Here is a 27,534-nt window from a genome sequence, read left to right on the forward strand (position 1 = left end):
TAGTTTAAATATTAATTTGAGGTATATGGAGCCTAGGGAAGGCTAGATGAGTATTATTTTGGAGAAATATATTAATTAATCTGGGAAAAATGTAAATTGCAAGAGTTAAATTTCGGGCGCCAAGGGCGTGAGATTTTGGGTTCTAGTGAGACTCTCAGTAAGCCACATAAGGAGAATAAATTATAACAGTCTTTCTATGAAAATTATGGGTTGAGAAATATGTGAAAATGACGTATGCTATTTTACATTAAATTTATTATGATATAAATATCAGATAAAATTTGTGTGGCATGTGATTTATATTAAGATATGTTTAAACTGAGTTAGATGATTTACCCTGTGAAATATGTGATACTGAAATGTGTTTTAATATGAGAATTGAAATGTGGGAAAATGATGAAAGTAAAATGTGCAAGAAATGTATTTTCTGAGAAAATGAAGAAAGGTGAAATATGGAAATGTGTTTTGAGAAATATTGAGTAATTGTGAAATAATATATGTATATGATAGTATGAGATGAGATGAATTATGAACTGAGAAAATATCATTTAAATGATGAAATGTGTTGAGAATATTGATATTGAAATGTGAGTATGTGAAATGAAAATATTGCAATGTTAATTTTGTAATATGAAAATGAAAAATATGGAAATATGTGAAATATGAATGATAAAATGTCAATACCGCATAATGATTACGGGTATGTGGTGGTAAACCCTATTGGATGGTTATGATATTGAGCACGGTACCGTTGCTAGTGGTGTTAGTGCAACCACACGGACTCTTGGAGGGTGTGGCGTGACAGTCGACTGTGTCATTGTGTAGGGTTGTTGGGTCCCTTGAGTCTGGATCAGGGTTAAAGGCTGCCAGTCGTACTACAGATGCAATATGTGATATGATATTTGATCTAATTGGGTCGGCCAACCGCGGTTAGATCCAGCCTTCAGGCTGCACAACCTTGACCATGGGGGGAAGCATGACGTGTATAGAAAGATCCTCAGGGTGGCCGTGAGTTATAGACGCGATGTTGGTATTTGATACCGACGATACTCATGAGCTAGAAAGTAAAGTGGAAATGAAAAGTGAAAGAATGATAAAATTGGCCAAAATGAGAAATGAAAGAAAGAATGAAAATTGAGAAATAAAGAATGATGAAATTGAGAAATGAACTGTGTGAGTTAATGACATATATGATTGAGGCAAAGTGAAACTCTCCGCCTGAGGGCTTACTGAGTAAGGTGAGTGCCCTGATAAGTATCAGATGTGGTCAAATCCGGCTGCATAATGTGTTAGAGCAGAGGGAAGCTACATGTATGGGCGGGTAATCTTCCCTATTCTGAGGAACTTCGTAAGTAAAAATGTGTTGGGATGATTAATTTTGAGAAATGATTTTTAAAGCATATAAAAGGTTGTGTTATATATCTATATGAATATAAGAATGTGTATATCAGTGTATTTTCTTAGATGAAACGATGATTTGAAAAGTAGAGTGTATTATAATTGTACTCATATGGCCACATACTGTAAATAATTTATTCCTTCTTACTGAGATGTGTCTCACCCAAATTATCTAAATTTTTCAGGGGACATAGATAGGCCAGGTGGTAAAGTTTCATGATCATAGGGAGCTAGGACCTTGATATACAGGGTAAGTTTGGACTAGGGAGGTGTGATTTCCTCGGGTTGTATTATTTTTGAATATAAGATAGTATTGTGTATATGTGTATATGAATACTCTGGGTATTGTATTCTGAATGATATGTGTATATTGTCTTCCACTATTAGGTTGTATAATAAAATAACTTTTTACTTGGTACCCAATGCGGGCCGGGTCGTATGAATGATAGTAAGATTGTTGACGTGACCGATTTGTGTATGTTGTGGATGACGTGTAATTATTTATTATTATTGAAAAAAAATTGTATGAAAATTGGGGCGTCACAATGTAATTATGTGAAAATGGATATGTTTGTGTATAAAGATAGTTAGAACTCTGGGAATGTAATTTGAGGATTTTATATTTTATTTCTACTACATACGTGTGTTTTATATTTGATGAATAAAGTATTAGGTACACTGACGTCACTAAAGTAGCACTTCGGGCCCACGTGGTGGGTTGAGGTCGTTACAAACTATCTTTTGAATATATATCTCTACCAAACGATTGAGGGAGTAGCTAATCTTAATAGGTAAGAAATGAGCGGTTTTAGTCAAACGGTCAACAATCACCCAGATAGCATTTTGGCCATGTAACGTCGTCGGGAGTCCTGACACAAAATCCATGGATATATGATCCCACTTCCACTCTGGGATAAATAACAGTTACAACTATCCTGCCAGCCTCTAGTGCTCAGCTTTTACCTGCTGGTATGTCAAACACTAGACTACATACTCGGCAATCTCTTTCTTCATACCACTCCATTAGTACGACTCTCGCAGATCCTTATACATCTTCGTACTACCAGGATGAACTGTATACAAAGATCCATGGGCCTCATCTAAAATAGTCTTCCTAATCTCAGTATCAGCAGGAACGCATAATCTGGAACGAAACTGCAAAGTTCCATCATCTGCAATACTGTATTCCTCCCCCTGACCACTCTGCACTCTGTCCATCACATCTGCTAATTCTGGGTCTTTTTTCTAAGCAACTTTAATTCTTTCCTAGAGAATAGGTTGCACTACTAAACTGAAAATGCATACGTGAGAATCACTCTCAACTAATTCGATGCCGAGTCTCTTTAGATCCATCATGATTGGATACTGGATCTCCATAGCCGCTAACACTAATTCCCTAGACTTCTTGCTCAACGCATCAGCTACAATGTTCGCCTTCCCTAGGTGGTAACTGATAGTGCAGTAAAAATCTTTAATGAGTTCTAACCACCTTCTTTACCTCATGTTCAGTTCTTTCTACATGAAAAAGTACTTTACTCTTGTGGTCGGAAAAGATCTCACACCGCTCGCCATACAAGTAATGCCTCCAAATCTTCAATGTGTGTACTACTGCAGCCAATTCAAGATCATGAGTAAGGTAGTTCTTTTCATATTCTTTTAATTGTCTGGAAGCATACGCCACCACCCTGCCATGTTGCATCAACACATAACCAAATCCTTTCAAGGACGCATCACTGTAAATGACATAACCCTTATCTCATAACGGGATGATCAATACTGATGCTGTGACTAGCCTCTACTTCAATTCTTGAAAACTCTGCTCACAGCTGTCGTCCCACTCAAATCTGACATTCTTCCCCGTTAGTCGTGTCAAAGACCTCGATAACGCTGAGAATCCTTCAACGAAACGACGGTAATACCCAGCTAGCCCCAAGAAACTCATGATCTCCTGGACATTCCTCGGTTTAGCCTAATTCACAACCGCCTTAATCTTACTAGGATCCATAGAAATACCGTCTCCAAAAATTATATGCCCCAAAAACACGACCTTCTAAAGCCAGAAGTCACATTTACTGAATTTGGCATACAACTTCTTCTCCTTGAGCGTCTGCAGAACCTGCCTCAAGTGTGTCTCATGCTCCTCATAGCTCTTTGAATAGACTAGTACATCATCAATAAAAACAACAACAAACTGATCTAAATATGGATGAAAAATCCTATTCATCAAATCCATCAATATAGTAAGAGCATTCGTCAAACCAAATGGCATAACAAGGAACTCGTAATGCCTGTACTTGGTCCTGAAGGCAGTCTTCGAAACGTCTTCTGCTTTCACTTTTACCTAATGATATCCTGATCTGAAGTCAATCTTCGAATACACTCGTGTACCTTGGAGCTGGTCAAACAAATAATCTATACGGGGTAGAGGATATTTGTTCTTAATTGTTACTTTATTAATTTCTCTATAATCTATACACATCCTCATAGACCCATCTTTCTTCTTTACAAATAGAACTGGAGCTCCCCACGGAGATACACTGGGTTGTATAAAGCCCTTATCAAGCAAATCTTGCAGCCGATTCTTCAATTCTGATAATTCTATTGGTGCCATTCAGTAAGGTACTTCGAAAATTGGCGCTGTACCTGGAAGTAGATCAACAGGAAAATCTACCTTGCGATCAGGTGGCAAGCCTGGTAACTTATCTGGAAAAAAATCTATAAATTCCTTTACAAACAGCTTGCTAGCAAGTTTCAATTCATTCTTTGACATCTCCTTCACAACTGTCACAAACCCCTGACAACCACTCAATAATAATCTCCTGGTCTGAATAGCTGAAACTAGCTGAGGCAGGGATTGCACTCGCGACCCTACGAACTTGAATTCTGCTCTTCTTGGAGGTTTGAATATCACTTCTCGTGCATGACAATCTTTGCTGGAAAAATTAGCTACTAGCCAATCCATGCTGAAGATCACATCGAACCCATGCATATCCAACATTATTACATCAGTAGACAAGATTTTTCCCTGAATATCAACTAAGCAACCCCGGAGCACTCTACCACACCTCACTGCTGCCCCAATCGGTGTAGATACCAACAACTTAATGTCTAATAACTGTGTTTCTGCCCCACATAGTCTAGTGCACTCCAAAGACACAAAGGAGTGTGTAGCTCCTGAATCAAATAATGTAATAACTTTAAAAGAAAGCATGCTAACCATACCTGTCACCACGTCACCGGCTATCTCAGCATGACTCAGCATCAGAGCGAACACTTTGGCTGGAGCCGTATTCCTCTGCTGGTCCCCACGTGGCGCCCGATATCCTCCTCAGTACGGTTTGGGAGTAGGAGCGGCATTTGGTGGTGTAGGGTAGTCTCACACCATATGCCCCGGTCTACCGCAGCGATAGTAGACCACTCCACCTGTTCGAAACTCTCCTTAGTGTCTCCTCCCACAAGTTTGATAGACAGGAGGACCCCGTATTGCCTGAATCTTGCAACCTCCAGTTTCCTACCTTCGTCCTCTGCCATGGTTCCCTCTCCTTCACTAATTCTGTCTAGGACCCCACTAGTAGCCTAAAGATGCAGAGCTCTTCCTCTATCCCTGCTCCTCTGCATCCAGATGCTCACTAACCTCTGCCAAGGCTGCTCTATCAACTAGCTCAGCAAATCCTGGATCCGTAGCACTACCACCTGCTTGAATATACTCTGCCTCAAACCTCTTTCAAACTGCCTTGCTTTCTTCACCTCATCAGGGACAATATATGGAGCGAAGCGAGAGAGCTCTATAAAACATGCCTCATACTGCTGGACTGATAACTATCCCTGCTTTAGACTCAGGAACTCCTCCACTTTAGCCTCCCTAACTGTAGTTGGAAAAAATCTATCGAAGAACAATTCCTTGAACCGATCCCAAGTTATAGCTATCGGCGTAGTCCTCTACTGCTCCAGAAGTCTCATAGTAGTCCAACACCTCTTAGCCTCTCCTATCAGTTTATAGGTGGCGAAGAGGACCCTCTGTTCTTTTGTACACTGCAACACAACCAAGACTTTCTCAGTCTTCTGCATCTAGTTTTCGGCGGCTACAGGATCAACTCCTCCCAAAAATGTCAGAGGATTCATCTTCATAAACTTCTCTATGGTGCACCCATGGCCTGCAGATGGACCATCCTGCTTTCTAGAGCTCCTAGCGATCTCAGCCATAACCTACTGAGTCACGCTACGTAATATTGCATTAGAGTCTGTCCTACTTGCACTCGAGGGACCTACCCCATCACTGCCGCTCGCATGGGCACTACCTCCTCTTGGATCCATTCTGAAAAGTAACAAATGCAACTCGGTAATCCTATCCTTATAATTTAACCACTTAACTTAACCTCTTATTCTAACATTCTCAGCTTACTTCTAACCCCAATCCTACATTCTAGGAACATAGCCCAACAATGGTTTACTATAGTTTTCCTGAAATCGTCACCCTAAGAAAAACATAGAAACCACCACGAAAGTCTTGCCTCTAGATTGTAGAACAAAACCTCAAATTCTTTTCCTATACTATGGTATCGTTTCTGTTACATTCTAAAGTCTATGGAACCTAACAATCTAGACTTTGATACCAAACTGTAACGACCTGCTTATTTTTTCTAATTTTTTTTTATAAAATAAAAACCAATATAACCATCTAGCATATCATAATCAACCTAAACCCATGGGTACCGGGGATACTTCAGAAATACAGTATGGAAGCCTAAGTAGCAGGAAACATAACATCATATACATACCACAACACCATATCAGTACAATACCAGAGTTTACTACAAATATCATAAAATACACATAACCCAAAAAAGTCCAAAAGTAGCCCAGGGTCGCCGCCCACAAATTTGTCAAACCTTAAAAAAAGGCTTACCCTCCAAACAAGGTAAAGCGGCTGAACTCTAATGTTATGGAGCTTTATCCGCTCTCCTACCTAGGGCTCCTAAAACGCTTGTATAATTTTGGGGTGAGACACCTCTTAGTAAGGGAAATAAACTAATACTAATGTGTGACAACATGAGTTCATCTGTGTTATACATAAAAGCATATATAAGCATATCAAGTAAATATGTTTGTATCATTTCTGGGAAGAACATGTATAATCATAACATGACAGAACATAATGGATTTTCATAACATAATTCATCTCATATAATAATAATATGTAAACAACCCTAGTAGATTAGCTCGCTATTTTCATGTATTACCCCACATGAATGGGTTGTGTGGCCTGAAGGCGGGACCTAACAATGGTTGGTCGACCACTGCCAAGTCAAAAGTACAGTCTGTAAGTTCGATAAGTCTACTAGACCTAATCCATATACTAGGGGCATCCACACTTCTTAAAACCACATCGACTATTCGTCCTCATGCCATTGCGTACAGCAGCGTTAACACAATATCATGATGATCATGAACATATAACAGCGGTACTGTGCAAGTGCTAGCCTAGACCAAGCCAACCAAGTTCTGATAACATATAACATATAATCAAACTGTGATACATGAATATCTTATACTAATAATTGCCAAGTTAATATCATCACATCATTTTGCATATATATATATATATATATATATATATATATATATATATATATATATCATGAAAATCATTGGCCCGTACGTCGACATTTCATATTTTACCATAGTTCGGCCCTTGCGCCGACAAATCATACACATAGCTCGACATGTACGCTGGTAAAACATATAAAACTCTCGGCCCGTACGTCGGTTTTCCACTTTTAAGAATTCATAATATTATCATATTCCCAGAAAACGGTAATTTATCATAAAATCTACTTATGCCACACAAAATGGGTATTATATATATATATATATATATCCAGAATATATCATCATTTTTAGCAGTATTTCCCAACATAATACTCATAAATATACTTATATACATATATTTTCATGAAATCAAATGCTATACAATTTTACTTATAATTTTCATAAAACAATTAGCTTAGTTTATCCCCTTACTTGATTTCTGATAAGCCCCAAAGATAACAATCTTGCACCCGCAAGATTCCCCGTTCAACACCCTAAAAATGATATTTCCTAGAACTAAACTTCAGTATTTCTACGAGTACTACGCTTTCTACAACTGTCAGGAAGTCAAATATTGAGTAGAAAACCTTACCCTGGATAGGATGGATTCCGAACTAGCCCCACCTACGATCCACTTCGGCAGATATGCAGAGCACTTTCCCAGGAGTGTCATGGTGGCTTCAGATCGTTAAACCGACAAGAGATCGGCCTGATATCTTAGAGACAAGTAAGGAGAACCAAAGGGAGGAAGAGAGAGAAGTTCTGCGGCAAAAATCAGCCAAGAAATGGTGTTTAGGGCTATTTATACTATGGTCTTCATCGACGAGCTACGTCATCTCGTTGATGAGGTCACGAAGACAATTCGTCGATGAACTCACTCCTCGTCGATGAAATTCAGAATCGTCCAACCCACTCTCAGTATCTTATCGTCGACGAAATTCACCCTCGTCGACGAGGACCTGCTGTGTCCCCTTTTTAATTTCATTTTCCTCCCTCTTTATTATTTAAATATTATAATTTCTCCGGGCCACTACAGTTTCACCCCAATCATTATTTTTTATTTCAGATCATTTTGAGGAGCGTACTAGAAATCTGGAGTAACAAGTGCATGAGCGAGAGTAGAATAAAAATTTAGCATAATACAATTTAAAATATGTTTGTATATTTTAGAATTTTAGAACTTTATATTTTAATAATTGAGACATATATTTGTAGTAAAGCTAATTAGTGTTCTGGTAATAAAAATAATTTAGATTTATTTGCATCCGCTGAAAATTTTATATGTAGGAACCCACTCGGGTTCGGGTGCTTACAATAAGGTTTGGTACTTGAGTTGTAAGGTTTGCTCTGCCAGTGATGGAGTTTTATAGTGGATTGTGGAATCCTTGGCTTGGTGCTAAGGCGTGAACGTAGGCTTGGTGCCGAACCATGTTAAAACTCCGATTTTAAGCTTTCTCTCCCTATACTCTTTAATTTATGTCTTGTGCTTGATTTACATTTTATATATTGAGATATAATTGCTTGCAATCTTGTCAAGAGTTTTATTTTGTAGAGAAAATCCAAATACGCAAAAAGAATCTATTCACCCCACCTTTGACTCTATATGCACTCGGGCTGAGACTTCTACCAGTAATAACTCATTTAACTTGTTTACAATTCACTTGTTATAAATAAGATCAATAAGCTTTTTTAATAGGGTTTACTCACCAAGTAAGATCATGCACTTGTTCACATATAAGCTCAAAATTTGACATGTATAAGATGTTCATTGATTTCTATATCTAGTTTAGAGCTCATCCTAAATTTAAATTATTTTACACACATTTTTGAAAAGTATTTTCTCTTAATTTATTAGTAGTTAAATATTTTTATTTATCTTTTAAAACTTTTCTATAACATAAGATTGTAAAACACAAATAAAAAATTGTATTTATTTTTGCAAATGAATGAAATCATTTATATGTTTGCATTAAGAACCAATTTTAGATTTAAGTTTAAAACTCAATAATAATAAAAGAAATTTGAACAAGTTTATGTTTAGCTTGTCTTGGCTCATCTTAGGCTCAATTAATAAACAAATAGACGAGCTCAATTTTTAAGTTACGTTTGATTTTAAGTTTGTTTATAAAAATGAGCCAAACCTACTCAACCTGAAACTCAGCTCAAATTGGTTATAGTCTTATTCTATAATTTTATATATTCACTGAATAATTTTTCATTTCATTTCAATTCAATTCATTCCATTCTAACATACCAAAAATTGAGTCAATGGTTCATGCGTGGGAATAACTAGAATGAATAAACCGCTCTAAATATGTTTTATGTATAAATTTTTATTCTAAAATCTACATTCAACCTATTATATTTCAACATTTAAAACATTACAATTTATGAGTTCAATAATAATAATAATAATAATAATAATAATAATAACTCTTTATTCACTGCAATAAACCAAACAATGTATTGAGTGAGTGGTACTATTAAATTGTAGCAACAACTTCTTGTTGGCTTGTGGTTTATGAGTTTATAACATTGATAAATTCAGCAAAGACAAAAGGAGGATGTATTTGTTTGCCTCCCACCTTTGGAAAGTGATTATAGATTTAGTAAGAGGTTGGTTTGTGATACGAAAAATATTAAAGAAAGAAAAAAATATGAACGAATTTATTTATTTTATTTAATTATTAAAACAAATAAATAAAATAAATAGAAATAACAATGAACAAAATTTAAATTTCACAACCATTAATCATTAATATTCGATTTTTCTTAAATTTTAACTATATTACAATTTTTTTTATTCTAAACAGTATTTAATATAGAGAGAAAATATAATGAAAAATAAATTTTCTTTTAAATTTTCTCCCTTTTTTTTTTCCTTCAACAAAACAAACCAAAAAAAATTTAAGAGAATAAAAAGGGAAAATACTTTTAGAAGAATACATCTTGTATGAAAGGTTACAATTTAAAGCATGCTCTTGGTGTCTAGATAATTTTAGAAGAAAATGGAATTGCAAATTTGCAATAATGATTTATGTATCATATTAAGTGAAGAAGGAAAGATTAAGAAGACAAAAGTCGTTAATTTAAAAAATAGTTTAGAACTATATTTATAAAAAGAAGGACAAAATAAATAGAAAGATAAACGAGATCCCTTCTTCCAAAAGAAGAATAGCAACATTAATTATCAAAACTCAAATTTTAACCCATCAAAAGTAATTTTACGAAAGCTTAATTTGGACGTTTGCATCTTAATTCTTATTTCAAATTCACGAGAAACTCAGTTACACATGTCTCAATCTTGAGTGCTTGGGGTAACATGCTCTACTCGTGGTAAGCGACTATATAATTTGCACTAAGAGAGAGGACGAAAGGAGAGGGCCGGACGAGAGAGAGAGAGAGAGAGAGAGAGAGAGAGAGAGAGAGAGAGAGAGAGAGAGAGAGAGAGAGAGAGAGAGAGAGAGAGAGAGAGAGAGAGAGAGAGAGAGAGAGAGAGAACTAGATGTGATCTAGCAAATTTCAAGATCTACTCATGGATTAGGTATTGTGCGATTTAATTGGCTCTTCTTTGATTCTATTTTTTACTTCGCTTGTATAGCTCAATCCTTTTTTATTTTCATGAGAATTTTTATTTGGATTTTTAGGGTTTCTTGTTGATCGAATTATGTTACGATCCGTTTGAATTAATTTTTTTTTTTAGATCTAGTAATCGATTACTTTTTGGTCTTTTTGTAGCTTAGTCATCGTTCTTTCTCTAAAAAATTTATTTGAAACATCGAGATTTATTTTCTATTGAAGTATTTTTTTTACACGCTTGAGCCGATGTTTTTGACAAATTTAGTTACAAATATTTTTCTCTTTTTGGTTTGATTACTTATAGATCTAAATCTTTTATTTTTTGATTCCTTTTTCCTTTTTTTTTTCTTTTTTCTTTTTTTAGACTATTACATCGGTTGCTGTTGGATGAATCAAAATTTAGAATTTACAGGTGCGCTATTTTCCTAACTATCTTCTTCTTTCATATATGACATGATTTGCATTTCTTTCCTCATAAGACTTGATTTGAGATTTAAAGGGCTTGCTATGAGATCTATAGGATAAACCATATATATATATATATAGATCATGTGTTGCATAGAAGCACAAATTCTTTTATGCATGTTTCTCAACTAACTTGGCACTTAGATCGATTAGGCCATATCATTTACCATACTCTAAATTGGAATGCATTTTTTACTTTGCAAAAGATAGCTTTTCTTTTTACATATGGTGCCGAATAAGAAAAAAAAACTAGAAAACTGTACACACGTATAAATATTTTTAAACATCCAACTAAATAGACCTCAATGAAATACTATTGCATTATAATCAAGATTTTATGACTTTAAAGGTTGAGTACTTTGCCTTTATATAAAATGTAAGGTGGTATGTTTAATAGATAGTAAGATAATATTCAGTTGCTTCCTCTTTTGACGTTTCTACTAAATTGAGAAAATAGTCGTGTAATGGGACTCATAAAGTAATTTAGTTAGGGTGCATTTGGTTAGGTGGCTAAGGCTTATAGGAGTTTGGATTAGATGTAAAAGTTATAGTTTTCTATGCTTGGCTTCTTATCTAAAGAATAGAATAACTATAGGCTAATCATTCAAAAGATTGACATACTCTCTTAATTAAATTGCAATATTCCACCCTCTAAATGAAAAATCTCCATTCATCCAAATAGATAAGAGAATCTATGATGTGAATTCCTTCCACCTTCATCTCCATTCGTCTGACTTGACAAGGAGATCCTATTCCTTCTCTATCTCGCTCATCTTTAATGATTGGCTTTAAAATTGCGCAATCTTTAACCTTCTAATAATTTTACCTATTGGAAATACAATTAACCCAATACTTATCCCTATATTGATGGCGATGCCTTCACACGCCATCACATAAAAGCCCATCTTTTTGAGTTCTTTAACACATGTATTCATCACCCTAAGCTTATGTTTGATTGATTCAAAGATCAAACTCAATTCAAATTCATCTCACTTCATCTTAAATCTTCTATAATGTGAGGAAAATCTAAAAACAGAATTAAATGTAAGGGAGCTTGTCCTTGCTATTATAGATGTAATGGAGCTTCTTACTTTTAGTAAAGTAAGGTCAGATATTGCTATAGTTACAAAGGAACTTTATTGTGTCACTATATCTTTCATTGAGCAGAGCAAGTGATTAGTGGTGGGTGATGGGGTTGAGAAGATGAGTAAGGGACCTTTGTCGATTTGCTTCAATTCCATTTCATTCCTACAATCAAATATGTAATAAGTGTCCTCAATTGAGCTTATCCTAGCCAACAAATCAAACATACCCTAAACTATTTGTTTAGTATAGCATGGATAGTTCCTTTACCATCATTACCCTATTTTTTTCTTCCTCTTTACATAATTTGAATGAACTTGTAATGTCACTTGCCATCCAAGCTCAAATTAAGTAGTGCTAATATCTATTATGTTCTTTTTCGTCAAGCTAAACATTGATATGCATTTTTTTTTTTTGGAATAAGATTTTTTTTTGAAAATTTATTATTTATTTGACACTTAATTAATTTTTCTATTTGGTTTATGGTGCAAAGCTACAAGTAAAGCCACTCTATTCAATTTAATATGTTTATTTTTTTTATATTATTCACAAAGCATATATCTATTTATTCTCAAATAAAATGCTTTACTTTCTTCTTTAATTTGCTTTTTTTTTTTTTTTTTTTTTTTTTTTTTTTTTGCGTAAAGTTACAAAAAAATCACCCAAAAAAATGCTTTCTTAGAGCGACCATTATCTCTAATAACTACAACTTGATAATCAATATCATAATAAGAATCGATATATGCAAGTGTTTAAAATGCGGAAAATATTATGATAAGGGTATTATTTTATTATTAATTTTATCGGAAACTTGTGCATTAAAAAAAAAAAATTATTAAAATATGATGAAAAGGTGATGGTAATTTGCACTAATTGAGACCAAATGATGCACATATAATTTTAACCTATGACCATTTACTTAAGTGAGAAATTTGACCATGTGTCTACGAAGGAATTAAACAATGACAATTTTATTGATGCATTATTTTCATAAAATATTCTATTAAATATAAACCAAACTAACAACCAATAACAATACTATTTTATGCTGTGATATTATTAAATTTCCTTTTGGGGCGATGTATCATATATTAAAGGACACAAATAAAATATATTTGACCGAGTCTAAGCTCTAAATTTTAAAAGATATTTCTCAGGAAATATAAAATATATTTGACCTTTAGAAAGCCTCTAGTGTGAACAAACAAAAAGGCATCTTTGGTGTCTTCCGTGTTGTGGGGCCCATCTAAAATTGCTCCTCGATTTCTGAACCCGAGTTGGTTGTCGTCTCTACAAAAAATTAGGTGTTCTAAAAGTATTGAGTGTTGTGTTCTATCCAATAAGACCATGTCATATAAACTTATGTTAGTTCACATTTTTTACATGACGTTCATACTTCGACCCAAAAATAAAAAAAAAAGAATCTCGGTTTGCTGGATACACGCATGCTAATGCATATCATCACTATTAGTTATTTAGAGTAATGAGTGATAGTAATGTATTTGCTACACGTGGATCGGGTCTCTCTAAATAATTATCTTGCTGTCAATCATCAAGACTATTGTCCACAAAATTATGAGTTTAATTGCATCAAATTTTATAAAATTATTAAATAATTATTAACTTTGATATAAGCAATTATCTATTTTTAGTAAAAGAATGATTAATGCACTCAAAACAACAATAATATTAAATGTCCCCTAAAATTGAGTTAATTGTGCTTTAGGCTATTGAATTTTCAAAATTATCTATTGGGTCATAAAAAAAAAATTGCTTAATTGTATTAGTTTTGCACTAATTGTTTGCCAATTAGAAAAAAAAAATTATAATAATCTTGGTAAAAATTTTCAAAAATTGAGTGACCGAAAATTTGTTTGACTTAATAAAATTTTAGCAAATTATGATATCTATCAAGTCATATATATGTGACATGTGTCGTATATTTTTATCTGTTGTTACAAGTTAATTAAAATTTTTAGTTTTTTTTTTTATTTTTAAAATTTAATTGAATTTCATTTTGAGATTTTGTATTTAATGCATGTGGCAAAATTGCTATATTAGGTGTCGAAGAAATAATTCAATTATGATTTTTTATTATTATTAAATAATTATAATAAAAAATAAATTCTAAGTTATATATATTTATGTTATTGGAATTAACTATAAATTATTTTTGCAATACCTTTACTAGTTAATTGATATTTATATATGAGTATCTAAAAAAATGGAGACCAAAAATGAGTTCAAATTGGAAAAGCAAATAGGCAATAGTATAGTTTTTAATTTAAATATTATAAATCATTAATTAAAATTTCAAATCCTTTAATGCATTTATTAATGAGCCCAAAAATTATTAAAATAAGTCATTAATATATTATATACTTAGGATTCTGCAATTTTTCATTATTTCTTACAGCATTAAATAATTAACTAAATATGTAGAATATTAAAATTGCAATAGGGGCAATTCTGTCTTTTGCACTCGACATATTGTTTCATTTTCGTTGCAGCATTCAATTAAAGTACGTAAAGACTAAACTACCCATGATTTCGAGGAATACTAGTACATCACGATTACCCCGGCATTATAGGGGTTATAATGTCTTTTAGACCCAAAGGATTATGCATTTTAATTACAGCATTTAATTAATCACCCCGCGTAAAGACTAAATTGCCTGTGATTATGTCAAGGATTAGTGTGCGTGGGAGGGCCAATATCGTCTTTTGGTTCGGTCAGATTCACACTAATCAATGTATTCGTGGTGCCAATTACCCCCGCTGATAAATTAAATGCAATAGTTAAAGAAACGTGTTTGCCACGTGGCAGGAGAAAGTTAAGGGTGCTGGGAGATTAGGGAACACGAGAACCCCACTCATTCCCCACCGTCCGATGATCCTTCGACGTGCAAGGTCAGCACTTATCATCCAAAGTACCGCATATATATATTTTTTCATTTGAAAATAAAAATATTATTTGCATTTTGAAAAATACTATTGATAATTTTAATTATTAAGTTTTTTATATTAAATCAGAATTATATTATCATGATTAAATGATAAATTTATTTTTTATTTTTAATTAACAAATTAAAATTAAAGGGTAGAAATTATCATGTAATATATGAAATAAAAACTCTGAAATTCTATGGCATTTTTTAGAGTGCTGGTAGTACCTCCTTTTTTTAAGTATTTATTTTTTATTTTTAAAAATAATTTTATGCTAATTGGATGGCAAATTTTATAATAATATATTGAAAAGGAAGGTGTTATCGACATTCCAAAAAATGTCAATAACACTCCACATTTATTTATTCAGGCATTAATGACAAATTTACTCTTTTTTTTCTAATGAAATTATTAACTTTCTCTCTCCTTTTTTTTTTATTTTTTATTTTTATACCTGTAAAGCAAAAGTCAAAAGATAAATTGTCATCTAAAATATAAAATTGTAGTACCAATATTTGTGAAGTACAATGCAATAGCACTCTAATAAAAATATCTTGTAATGTACAACTGAAAAAATTACTTGTAATTAATATATATAATTATTTCATCATCAACTCTAGATTATTTATACGTATTTTTTATCTCTAAAAAATTAAAGTTAATAAAAATTACTAACCCTTTTATCAATGAAAGGCCGCCAAACTTGGATTACACTATAAAAAATAACTTATTTGACATCTCAATGTAACTAAGGGTTCTCTCCTTAACAAGGGATATATGATGTTTACAATGAATAATTGGATAATTAGTGATAAATATCATAGTAAAATATATACTAGTGATGTACCTAAGAAGTAATTATATGCATAAAAAGTAAAAACTATTGAAATACAAACAAATTCGGAATAAGTTAAGCATACTATCGATCAATTGAAGCTAAGATAAGATATGGATGATCCCACAGTCCCGGGTTTGATCCCACTTAGCTCAAGTGGTAAGAGTGTCTTAGAGACTTTGGTAACCCGACGGTCCCGAGTTCGATCCTACTTGAGAGTTTATCCCAGTGAATTAATAGGGTGTGTCAATTGGTGGGCAGGTCTCACCCTCCTAGGGTTGGTGCCGCACCAAGGGGTTACAAAGTAATGCGGTGGTGGCTTACGAGTCCCTGGGTTAACAAAAAAAAAAAAAGATATGGGCGACTAAGAAGAAGTAAGTTATTGTTATTATTATTAGAAAAAGTAAGAGTAGATATAAAATAATACCATAATGATATAATATAATGATCATTTGTGCTCTCGTTAAATAGAGAATCCTTAGTAATTTGGATTGTATCGTAAATATTTTGAACTCTAACTATTAAGATGTTACCCAAGAAACAAATCTATAAATATTTATTCATAATAACCTTAGAACTCACAATAAAAAAATATTTAAAGCATATTATTTTTAAAAGATAAGTTTCATTTGAATTTTTTTATTGCATGTCACATTATTTCTTAATTTTTTATATGCAAAAATATAAAGATATTGTCTAATTTTGGTAGAAACATTAAAAAATAAAAAATGATGTGATTTTTTTTTCATTATTTTTAGTGTAACTAATTGCCATGAGTCAAACTACAATTAAAAAATATATTATATTCATTGTAAGAAGATGAGAAACATGAGGGTATAACTGAAAAGTTTAATGATTTATAGATATTCATGTTTGTACACAAAGAAAAAGAACAGCAAAAACAAAAATAAAAACAAACAAAACAAATACCAGAAGAAGAAAAAACTATGGGTAATTGGGTGGGGAAGCAGAGAATCTCCCCATCTTTTTCTCCCAATTGGGCAGACTAAAATTAAAAGTAAATTATTTGGAAAAACTCTAAGGCCATGTAAGGTTGTAATTTTGGAATTTATTCATTGCTGTTGAAATTTGGAAGCAAATTTTTGTTTTGGCTCTTTGTTTTCAAAAAGCAAACAAAGCACTTCCAAAGATCAGCCAAACCGCCCCACTGGTACATTCCCCTATCACTTTTCCGCACGCTCAGCGGCCGCCGCCGGTGCCGGGAAATTTGCCGCAGGCCGCCAGAGAAGAATTCGCACGTCCGAGCTCTTGTAACCCCATGAATATATCTTCCGACATTACCATGTTTGGGATGAGAAGCCCATAGTCGTCTTCACCGTCGTCCTCTTCACCATCAACATTGTGATCATGATCATTATTATCGTCGCTGGAGAAGACTCCCATGATTTTTTCTGGGTTTTCTTCGTCCTCGTTAATGGGTTGGTCTTTCACTTTATTGGGGTTTTGGCTCGAGGTGTCGTATTCCATGGACGCCGTCAATGGGGTCGTTGGCGAGAGGCTAGTGGCAGGGACCGGCGAATTAAGAGCAGGGAAAGAAAGCTTGGCGACGACAGATTGATCAGCAGGATTCAAAATTTCACTGGAGTTGAGTCTGGGCACTCCGGAAAACTTCCTGGAACTGCCGGAGAGGGAACTTCGGTGGGTCGGACGGGGATGGGTGTGTTCGCCGGTGTAGGTAACGACGAACACGTTCGGATCAGAGGGGCTTCGCTCCACTTGTTTCCTTGCAGCACACCCTTTCGAGCTGCTGCACCTGTAGTAGTTCCTGAAATTCAAGACCAACATCATGATGGGCACACAATTTTCCAGAGAAAGCGTGGAAAATCCGAAAAGACAATAAAATTTTCGGGGAAACGAGAGAAAACCCATAAAGGGTAAACCTTGGATGTGGCGAACCCTTGATGGGTTTTTGCCCATATTTGCGCCACGCCCACATATCCGCGGACAGTCTCTCTGCAGAGACATGCGAGACCATCCTCTTCTGCTGAACCTTTCTGCACAAAAATAAAAATTGGAAAGCGAAATAAAATTTCAAAATCTATAAAGTTTGAAACTTTGATCATCGTCGCATCAAATCATTGCAAAATGAATTTAAAATTTGAGCACCTTCTTCGAATTGGGCGAGGGAACATAGGAGGGCTGGGGCGGAAGGAAAGTGGAGAGCTTGGGACATGATGAGCCTTCTGGTGACGAAATTGGCGGTGCAGAACTGGCTGTGTCTGCACCGGTTGGGGCTTGTGCTCCGTGAATTCTCCGAGGACAGAAATGGCGGGGGAGGAGGTGTTTGGGTTGATCTGAGTGACTGCAGGTTGAGGAAGCAGAGGACTCGGAGTGTAGGGCTTGTACAATTCTTGCAGTTCCTTAAAATGGTTAGTGTTTGTGGGTGAACTCTCCAAGGGGTCAGGACACTGATGCATATGATATGAATTTTTTGAAGTCGGGGAGCTAAAGCTCGGAAAAGGGTCTGTTCCCAAGTTGGTGGTGGAGATGGTCGTGCCGCGGGCGGAGGATGGGGGGAAGGTGGTGGCGCAACTTCTGACCACCGCCAGCAGATCCCAGTTATTATCTTCGTCCATGTATATATCGTTATAAACACACACACACGCCCGGGGGGGGGGGGGGGGGTGTGGTTAGCTAGCTAGTTTAGGCAGCTTGACAGAAACCCAAAACCTCCATGGCCCGAAGGTTAAACCTTTCTATTTCTCAGTGAATAAGGGTGTTTGTTTCTCGCGAAATGGGGATCAAGGAGGATCAGAGGACGGCGCTGACTTTGGAAGAGAAATGTGCGTGTGTGTGTGTGAGAGGGAGAGAGAGAGAGAGAGAGAGAGAGAGAGAGAGGTGGGGGTTGGGGTGGAGCACTGACCGGGATTTGTTTATTATTTATATAGGAAGGAGAGAGATTGAGCTGGCTGGCTAGCTCCGCTGTCAAGAGGGAGAGAGTGTGAGTTTATTATTATTTTTTTTTTTTTAAATAATTTTTCATTTTTTTTGTGTTTACTGTTTGTGGGAAAAATGGGAGAAAGGAAATGGTGGCGTTGAGGAAATTGATGTGGAAAAAATTCAAATGAATTAGTTTCATGTGTCTCTCTCTAGGAAATTATTTATTTATTTTTAAGATTGACTTTTGGGATGTCAAAAGGGTGAGAGTGGGACCATGGGTCCATCAATTACCCCTCGACACGCACGGAGCACGTGTATCCCAAAACTCTTACCTCTTCTTGGCGGGTGCACTAGAGAAGAGTGAGACATTAGGGTTAATACATATTTTATATTTACATTGAATCTCTCTCTCTCTCTCCCCGTATGTATATATCAAATAATAAATTTTATATTGATATAACAATATTATTTATTATTGCAATTCGATAATATTTCATTGAAAAATAGTAAACTTAGGAGGATGATGCATGATGACTTTTGCTGATGTTTATAGAATACCTTTTTATATTCTTATTGGAAGAAAATCTTATTTAATAATTTAAAAAAAAATGATAAAATTAGCAGTGTTAAAGCTTGATATTTATTATTGGCTCACAACCTAATAGTTTAAACTTTTAGATAAAGTAATAATCTAACATAATATCAGAGTTGGTTACCAGAAGGTCCTGGATTCTAGTCTCATTGCCCGCATTTATTCTGTGGTATTTAAAAAAAAAATTATCACGTGTTTATCTCTACATGTGCGAGACCTAATAACTTAAACTTTTAGGTAAAGTGATAATCTAATAAACGACATGACACGTACACCATGACTCTTGCTGATCTTTAAGTAGGACTGTGTATGAGATGTTTGTGGTATGCCTTTTAGTATGGTGATATGGACTAGGGGATACAATGAGTCATCACCACACTCGCGTCTAAGAATTAAAAACGACAATATTAGTATGCAGCCCACTCTTTTTGTGGGCAATGTAAAACATTTGGAATTCATCTTTAATTATAGCTCATAATGCTACACAACTTAAGCAAACTATTGCAATACTTATGTATATACAAATTTTTTATAAGATAGATTTGATATCTTTAAATTAAAACAAAATTAGGAGGAAATAGTTTTCAACAATGACTTTAATGTATAGGTTAGTTCATAAGACTAGAAATGTAGAAAGAATAATGTGCCTTTTCTTTAATATTTTCTTTATTTCTTTTATTAATATTTTTGGTAACATTCTTCAATGATGGGACAATTATGCCTTCATTGTGGGTATTGTTATTTTTTACATTTATTTATCTATTAGTACTAGGGCATATCAGCTGTCCAGTTAGTATTTCCTGAATTATTGAAAGCTTCATGGTCTACCTATCCAAGTTGTTATAAGATTGCAGATTAAGTAAATATGTTCGGTCTCTTTTAATTGAGTAACCCTAATGGCTAAACTCACTGTTGTGTAAGAAGTAAGATGATCATTTTTTTTATATAATTTAGCGGAGTTAGCGAATATCAAATTAGTGGTTCAATTTAACTAATCATCTGAACAACATCAAGTCGTAACCTGAAAATTTTACTTTCCATTCATGGTCGTAAAGTTGAGATGATTTTTACAGTTCAGTTGCATAAGATTAATGTATTGAAATAGGCTTCGAGTGTTGTTTAATTCTAATCTTCATTATAAATCTTGCTATTTGCTTTATGTTTTATTTCTTTTCCCATTTGACTATAATTACCAGCTCAAGCTTAATGGGCACGCGCAAATTTTTAGTTTCTTTTAATTTTTAAATCAGCTATCTTTAATTTAAATAAGGTATTATTTTTTAAAAATAAAGGAGTAAAGTCCATGTATGGCAACCATTTAATTAAGAGAATATGTCTTCAAAATGCACCCATGAATCAACAATAAATTATTGGAGATGATATGCACCCTAAAGTAAATGTTTATTCAATGCGAATCAACTCAAAAACTCGTTTATCTTAACTTAAATAAATATTTCACTCTTTTGCTTATGTAAATGAATTTTTTTACCTTAACTTACATAAATATTTTACTCTTAACTAAAAGATTTTTCATTTAGCAACAATAAATCTCCTTCATGCATGGTTTATTAGATATGCTTTCTAAGATGTGCCATCTAAAAAGACCATATTAATTAAGATGGTGATAAATGAATATTCGCATAACATTTAGCCTAGCAAAGTAATAAATTATTATTGTTATTATTAATTTTTGAAAAAAAAATAATAATTTTCCTTCCTATATTTTAATTTTAATAATTTTGTACACCCTTTTCCTCTCTTGACAAAAGTAAAAATCTTAAATTACTAAAATTTAACTTTTAAAATTATAAAATTAACTTCTTTGCGATGGTCAACTCATGACAAGAGTTTCGGAGCAAAACGATATTAAATCAAATGGGAGATTAGTATTTTTTTTAAATAAAAAATACAATTAAAGGTGTATTGTATAGCTGGCTAAGATTTATGAGATTGGCCTACTGGTTCCAAATTTGGATTGTTATTTATGAAGGTACCTAAGTAAACAATCATTCAAAAGACTAAAATATTGTTAAAGAAAAAATAAAGATAGTCAAAAAATAAAAGTGGTACAAACCTTTTATTGCTTAGTCAATGTTAGCCCGAGGAACGAATTGGCTAGTGAGCTCGATACAAATGAGTTAAGTCCCTCTTCCTTGGGTAGTCTTATCCGACACTTTTGTTATACCAATCTAAGTTGCTTTAGTGCCCAAAATAAGCATACGCTAAGTTACTTGATTCATAAAATGTTTATTCTGAAAAATAAAATGATTATTAATAGAAGAATTTGATATTTTATGCAAAAAAAAAATGTTATTGCCATAAAAAAATAACAGTGCAAAATTTATGAATTCATAAATAGAAATAGATAATAAATAAATAATTTTAAATTTTACTACTAAAATACTTAATTCCTTTCCTAGTCCGAAGGAATAATATAAACTTATGTCTCATTGCATTCCCGTCATTGTTCCTTGTTCCGTGAAGGAAACGTAACCTAAATGAATCGATAAAGATTAGAAAAGCATCCCAATGACCAATGTTCGGTATCATTATTTTCATTGTTAACATATTAAAAATATTATAAGAAGAAAATTAATTCCTCCAAAACTCTAATCACACGGTTGGGACCTTTCTGGGTCCCATATTATTTGCACTAGCAACATCACAATTCTATAAGTCCATATGATAATTTAATATATTTTGAAGTGACTTACAAATTCTCTATAAAAAGGTAAAAAAAAAAAACTTGTAAAAAATGGTGCCTCTATGTAAAATGTTATATTAATGTTATCACTTAGTGATTGAGAGCATAAATTTAGAACTTGAATTTGAACTTATTGAGATTTAGAAGAAAGTAAATTTACTTTTACCATTCATACCAACACTAATTCAAATCCCAAATTTCAATTTCGCACTCACAAATGTATGTTAAAAGAATTTGTAGCTCATATCAAATCATATATCTCCAAGATCTAACTGTGTTATCGTGGTAACTTTTAATTTATGAATTCCAAATTTTACACTAAAGGGATGACCTATTACGTGTATCTAAGTACTAAAGAGTCATTTTATGCTTAAAGGATTATAAATTTCGTGGGAAAGATTTCTTTATGTTGTTCTTGCAATATTAAAGTAGAACATGAGTAGACCCCACATTAATAAAGGGCAAACAAATATTTCTTGCGAATTTAATAGTTACAAGCATTTTTTTTTTTCAATATAAAATGTGGACCGAGGATGGGGCCACCAGCCCATAAATACATTTTCTCTCTCCAATTTAATTGAAAGGTTGTGTGCACTAGTGAGCGTGGGCTGGGCAGGCCCACACAAGTGGGTCGTGCAACCTAAACCGTTCGATGATAGACCACTTTGTCACGTCATAGGATTTCATGGGCCCCACCGAACCCCCATAGTCACACGGACAAACGCAGAAGTGAACGAGCGAGTAGAGAGATGTTTCCATAGTTTTTGTCACATTACAATATTTGTGTTTTCAATGTATGATATCATCGCCATGAATTATGAACCGTTGATGCAGAATTTGATGATTAGAAGATATGCTAACACTGTATGAGTGTAGCGCATGGGAAGATTATATCTCTTGACCAAGGAAGGAAATTTTGTAAATGATAAGAAAGACATAAATATTTATGTTGCTTAGCTAATAATTGTTTGACAAGTTGTTAATTCTCTTATAGAGCAATATAAAAGAGGAATATTATGGTTGACTATTGGTGATGAGGTGAAAGATTTTCACATTGCTAAAGGGGAAAAAAGGATGTTTAATTATTAAAAGAGTGTTTACACCTAAGGTTGTAGTCCTGCTTTTTCGTAAGCATGTCGAGTGCATGTGTCATAAGAGTGGCAAGTTTACAATCTTATGCTCCGTAAGCATATCGAGTATATGAGTAAGTAGATTTGATAAGTTCTTTTATCAACTGTGGTTAAAACTAGGGTTTCACTACATGTACAATTTGACCCTTACCTGCAATGTAAGGATCCGAACCCGAGTGGATTCTTACATATAAATTTTTCAGCGGACGCAAATAAATCTAAATTATTTTTATTACCAGAGCACTAATTAGTTTTTTTACAAATATATGTTTCAACTATTAAAATGCAAATTTCTAAAATTCTAAAATACACAAACATATTTTAAATTGTATTATGTTAAAATTTTATTCTACTCTACTCTTTCTATTTCAGCTCATACACTTACTACGCCAGATTTCTGTTACATTCTTCAAATGATCTGAAATGTAAAATAATGATTGGGGTAAGACGACGCTCAATAAGTAATTAAGATTATTATTAGTGTGTGGTCAAAATGAGCTTTCATAATATTTTGATTTCGTGAAATAATATTTAATATTATAATTTCAAAACTGCTTTTAAAATAAATATAAATTTAAAATTTTCTGTAAAAAACTTTTACTATCATCTATAGTAGTAAAATTTTATAATCATATATTATAACTGTTACACTAAACTTTTTAATTTTTAAAATTATAATTATAATACTCAATCATGTGTATATATATATATATATATATACTTTTCCTTATTAAATCATTATCTAGGCACAAAAATGCCCCCGTTCACTTAAACATATACTTTTCTTTCAATTCATCAATAACTCTATATACGTAATTAAATATGTATATATACGTACTATAAAAACCACCCTTAGGTCTGTTAATCGTAAGTCATGTTTACTCCCATGACTGTGTTGTGCAGTCTGAAAATTGAACTTAACTGATTGACCGGTCAAATTAAATCAACGTATATCATCATTAAGTGAGATATTCTCTATTAAACCCTAGTCCGATCCAAGTGTGCACTCAGGAGAAATCCACTACCATATAAAATTATTTTACAAACAGCATGGGTGCATTCTAATCTGTTTAAACTTTAGGTTGCAGTACTAAACATTTGTAATTTTCTGTATTGTCTGTACCATAAAGGGTTTTGAAAACATCTTATTATAGAATTTATAAAATTATAATAATATCATGAAAATCTCATTTTTCCTCATATTTTTGTGAAATACGCAACGTAAAAATCAACTCATGTCATTTTTATTCATATTTTCTTGAAATATGCAACGTAAAAATAAGCTCATGCCACAAAATTTTCATGTTAAATATATTTTCTTTAATAAAAATTAATACTGTAAAATAGCCGAGGAGTTTAGAACATTTATTGACTTAAAAATAAACGCAAGTATATTAAAGATAAAACTGGTATAATTAAACATGCGTAAAAATAAATTTGGGAGAATTTTATGAAAATAACAAGCATAATCAAAATTTACTTACAAATAAATTTGGGTAAAAATTTTACATAAAAATATAATATAATCGAATTTATTTACAAATAAACTCGGGTATGAATTTTAATAAAAGTATAACATAATCAAATTTACTTACCTCTTACTTAATCTTGTGTTACGATCACAAAGAATATCTATAAAAAAAAAAAAAAGAGATTAGAAAGAGTGAGTGAGTGAGAATTTTAATTATAACAAAAATTCTCCCACTATCACTAATTTTTTCACTTATTAATCCTTTTTTTCCTTTGGAAATTTTTTTTGTGAAAAATGAATGTTGAGAACTTTCTATTTATAAAAAAATTTTGGGAAAGAAAATTGAATTTGTAAAAGTGTAGGGAGGGGTGAAATTATAATTTTTTTGAAATTAAGGAATGGGCATGGATAGGTTAGGTATGAGATGGGGATGCGGATCAAGTGGGAGAAAAGGGAGTGCTTACCGACTATAATACCCCAACCCCGAAGGGTCTGCGATATTTACTTTTTACCATTGATTTACAGCGAAAGTAATAATAAACTCAATTATTATTAAATCAGAGCGCTAATTATCCATATTACAATCATTTATTTCAAAAAAGAAAAATTACATAAGCCTAAATATCTGACATCATACTAATATCTATAATCAAACTTCATTTTTTTTTTGTTCTATTCTATTCTCATTCGCATGCTTGCTATGCCTAATTTCCGATATGTCTTTCAGAGTTATCTGAAATGCAAAAATATGATTGGAGTGAGACGATACTCAGTAAGTAAATAAGATTATTATTAGTGTGTAACCAAAATGAGTTTTTAAAAATTTCATAAAATAATATTTAATACTATAACTTCAAAACTGCTTCTAAAATAAATATAAATCTAAAAATTTCTGCATAAAACTTTTACCATCAACTATAACAGTAAAATTTAATAACCACATACTATAACCGTTAAATTAAACTTTCAACTTTAAAACTATAAAAAAAAAATTTAATTATACACATACATATACATTTCCTTTAAATCGTCATTTAGGGGTTAGTATGACCATTTTCATATAAACTTACACTTTTCCTTCAAATCATTAATAATTATGTACACGTAATTAAATATGTATAAACATATATTATAAAAACCACCCTTAAGTCTGTTTGCCGTAAGTCATGTTTACCCCCATGACTGGGTTGTGCGGTCCGAAGACTAGACTTAGCTGGCTGGCTGATCAAACTAAATCAACGAACGTAAATATTAAGTGAGATTTTCCTTATTAAGTTCTGGTCCAGAACCAGGTGTGCACTCAAGAGAAATCCACTAACATAAATAATCACTCTGTAAATAGTGTGGGTGCACTCTGATCCGTCTAAACTTTAAGCTGCGGTACCGAACATCTGTAACTTTGAACTTTCATTGTCATAAGGAGTTTTAAAATAATTTTATTATAATTTATACAATTTAAAATAATATCGTAACAATCTTATCTTTACTCATATTTTCATAAAAAAATGTAACATAAAAATAAACTCATGCCACACAATTTTTGTGTTAAAAATATATATAATTTTTTTTTTAATAGAAAGAAATGCTGAAAATTTACCCAAGGAGATTAGAACATTTATTAACCCAAAAATAAATGCAAATATATTAAAGATAGAACTGGTATAATTAAATATATGTAAAAATAAACTCAAGGAAATTTTATGGAACTAACAACATAATTGAAATTTACTTACAAAATAAACTCGGGTATGAATTTTAAATAAAAAAAACTAACATAATCGAATTTACTTACCTCTTCTTTTATCTTGTGCTACGAACTCAGTAACTATCTCTAAGAAATGAGATCGGAAAGAGTGGGTGAGTGAGAAGTTACTCAAAAATTCTCTTTCCACCACAAATTCTTTCACTCACTAATCCTTCTCTTTCTTTGAAAATTTTTGTGAAAAATGAAAGTTGAGAGCTTCCTATTTATAGGAAAATTTTGGGGAAGAAGTGAAATTTGTAAAAGTGTAGGGAGAGGGGTGAAATTATAATTTTTTTAAAATTAAAGAATGGGCAAGGGATGAGTAAGGTATGGATTGAGTATAAGATGGAGATGGAGACCATGTGGGAGTGCTTGCCACCATTCCCATTAAATAAATTTTTAATTAATTACTTACTTAATAAAATAATTAATTAGTTAATTAATTATTTTATTATTTTATTATTTTTAAATCATTATTATCATTATTATTACTTTTAAGTTATGTTTTAGTATTTATTTATTTTTTTTAAAAGAATTAAATTTAAATTTCAAAAACTCATGTGTGCCCCACATGGTCTTGTGGGTCCTACGTAACTCCAATAGTTGTTATACGGTTTTATGAGTCTTACATAACTCCGGGACTCATGTGAATCCCACATGACTTCGGGACTCATGTGGGCCCCACATAGTCTTGTGGGGCCCACATATGATACCTATATTATTATTATTATTATTATCTTACTATATATTTCTACAAATTATTTCTATCAAAATACTATTTTATGCATATGTACTTATTTACGTGTACAAATAGTATTTATCCTGTTTATCTTATGAAATTCCATTTTGATCAGGCCAACCTCCAAGGAGCGACTGAGTCGCAATGGTCTCTAAGCACTTGCTAAGACAATATTTTTCTTAGGCATTAAACATGGAATCAAGGATCCTACAAAAAAACACTTCTGTATTGATATTAACTTAATGACCATTTTTATTATTTTATTATTATTGTGCTTTAATTGTATATATATTTTTGGGTCATCACATTCTCCCCTGCTTATAAAAATTTTGTCTTTGAAATTTACTAATTTAAAATG

General features: G+C 32.8%; 1 long non-coding RNA gene across 1 annotated transcript; it reads left to right on the forward strand.

The window, feature by feature from the left end:
• Positions 1-10,362: 10,362 nt before the first annotated feature.
• On the forward strand, positions 10,363-23,119 carry LOC131146811 (uncharacterized). Its single transcript, XR_009134462.1, has 3 exons — positions 10,363-10,531; positions 10,931-10,978; positions 14,942-23,119. It is a non-coding gene; the product is annotated as an uncharacterized LOC131146811 (long non-coding RNA).
• The last annotated feature ends 4,415 nt before the right edge of the window (positions 23,120-27,534 follow it).

Source organism: Malania oleifera, chromosome 13, assembly GCF_029873635.1.
Source record: "Malania oleifera isolate guangnan ecotype guangnan chromosome 13, ASM2987363v1, whole genome shotgun sequence".
NCBI classification, from domain to species: domain Eukaryota; kingdom Viridiplantae; phylum Streptophyta; class Magnoliopsida; order Santalales; family Ximeniaceae; genus Malania; species Malania oleifera.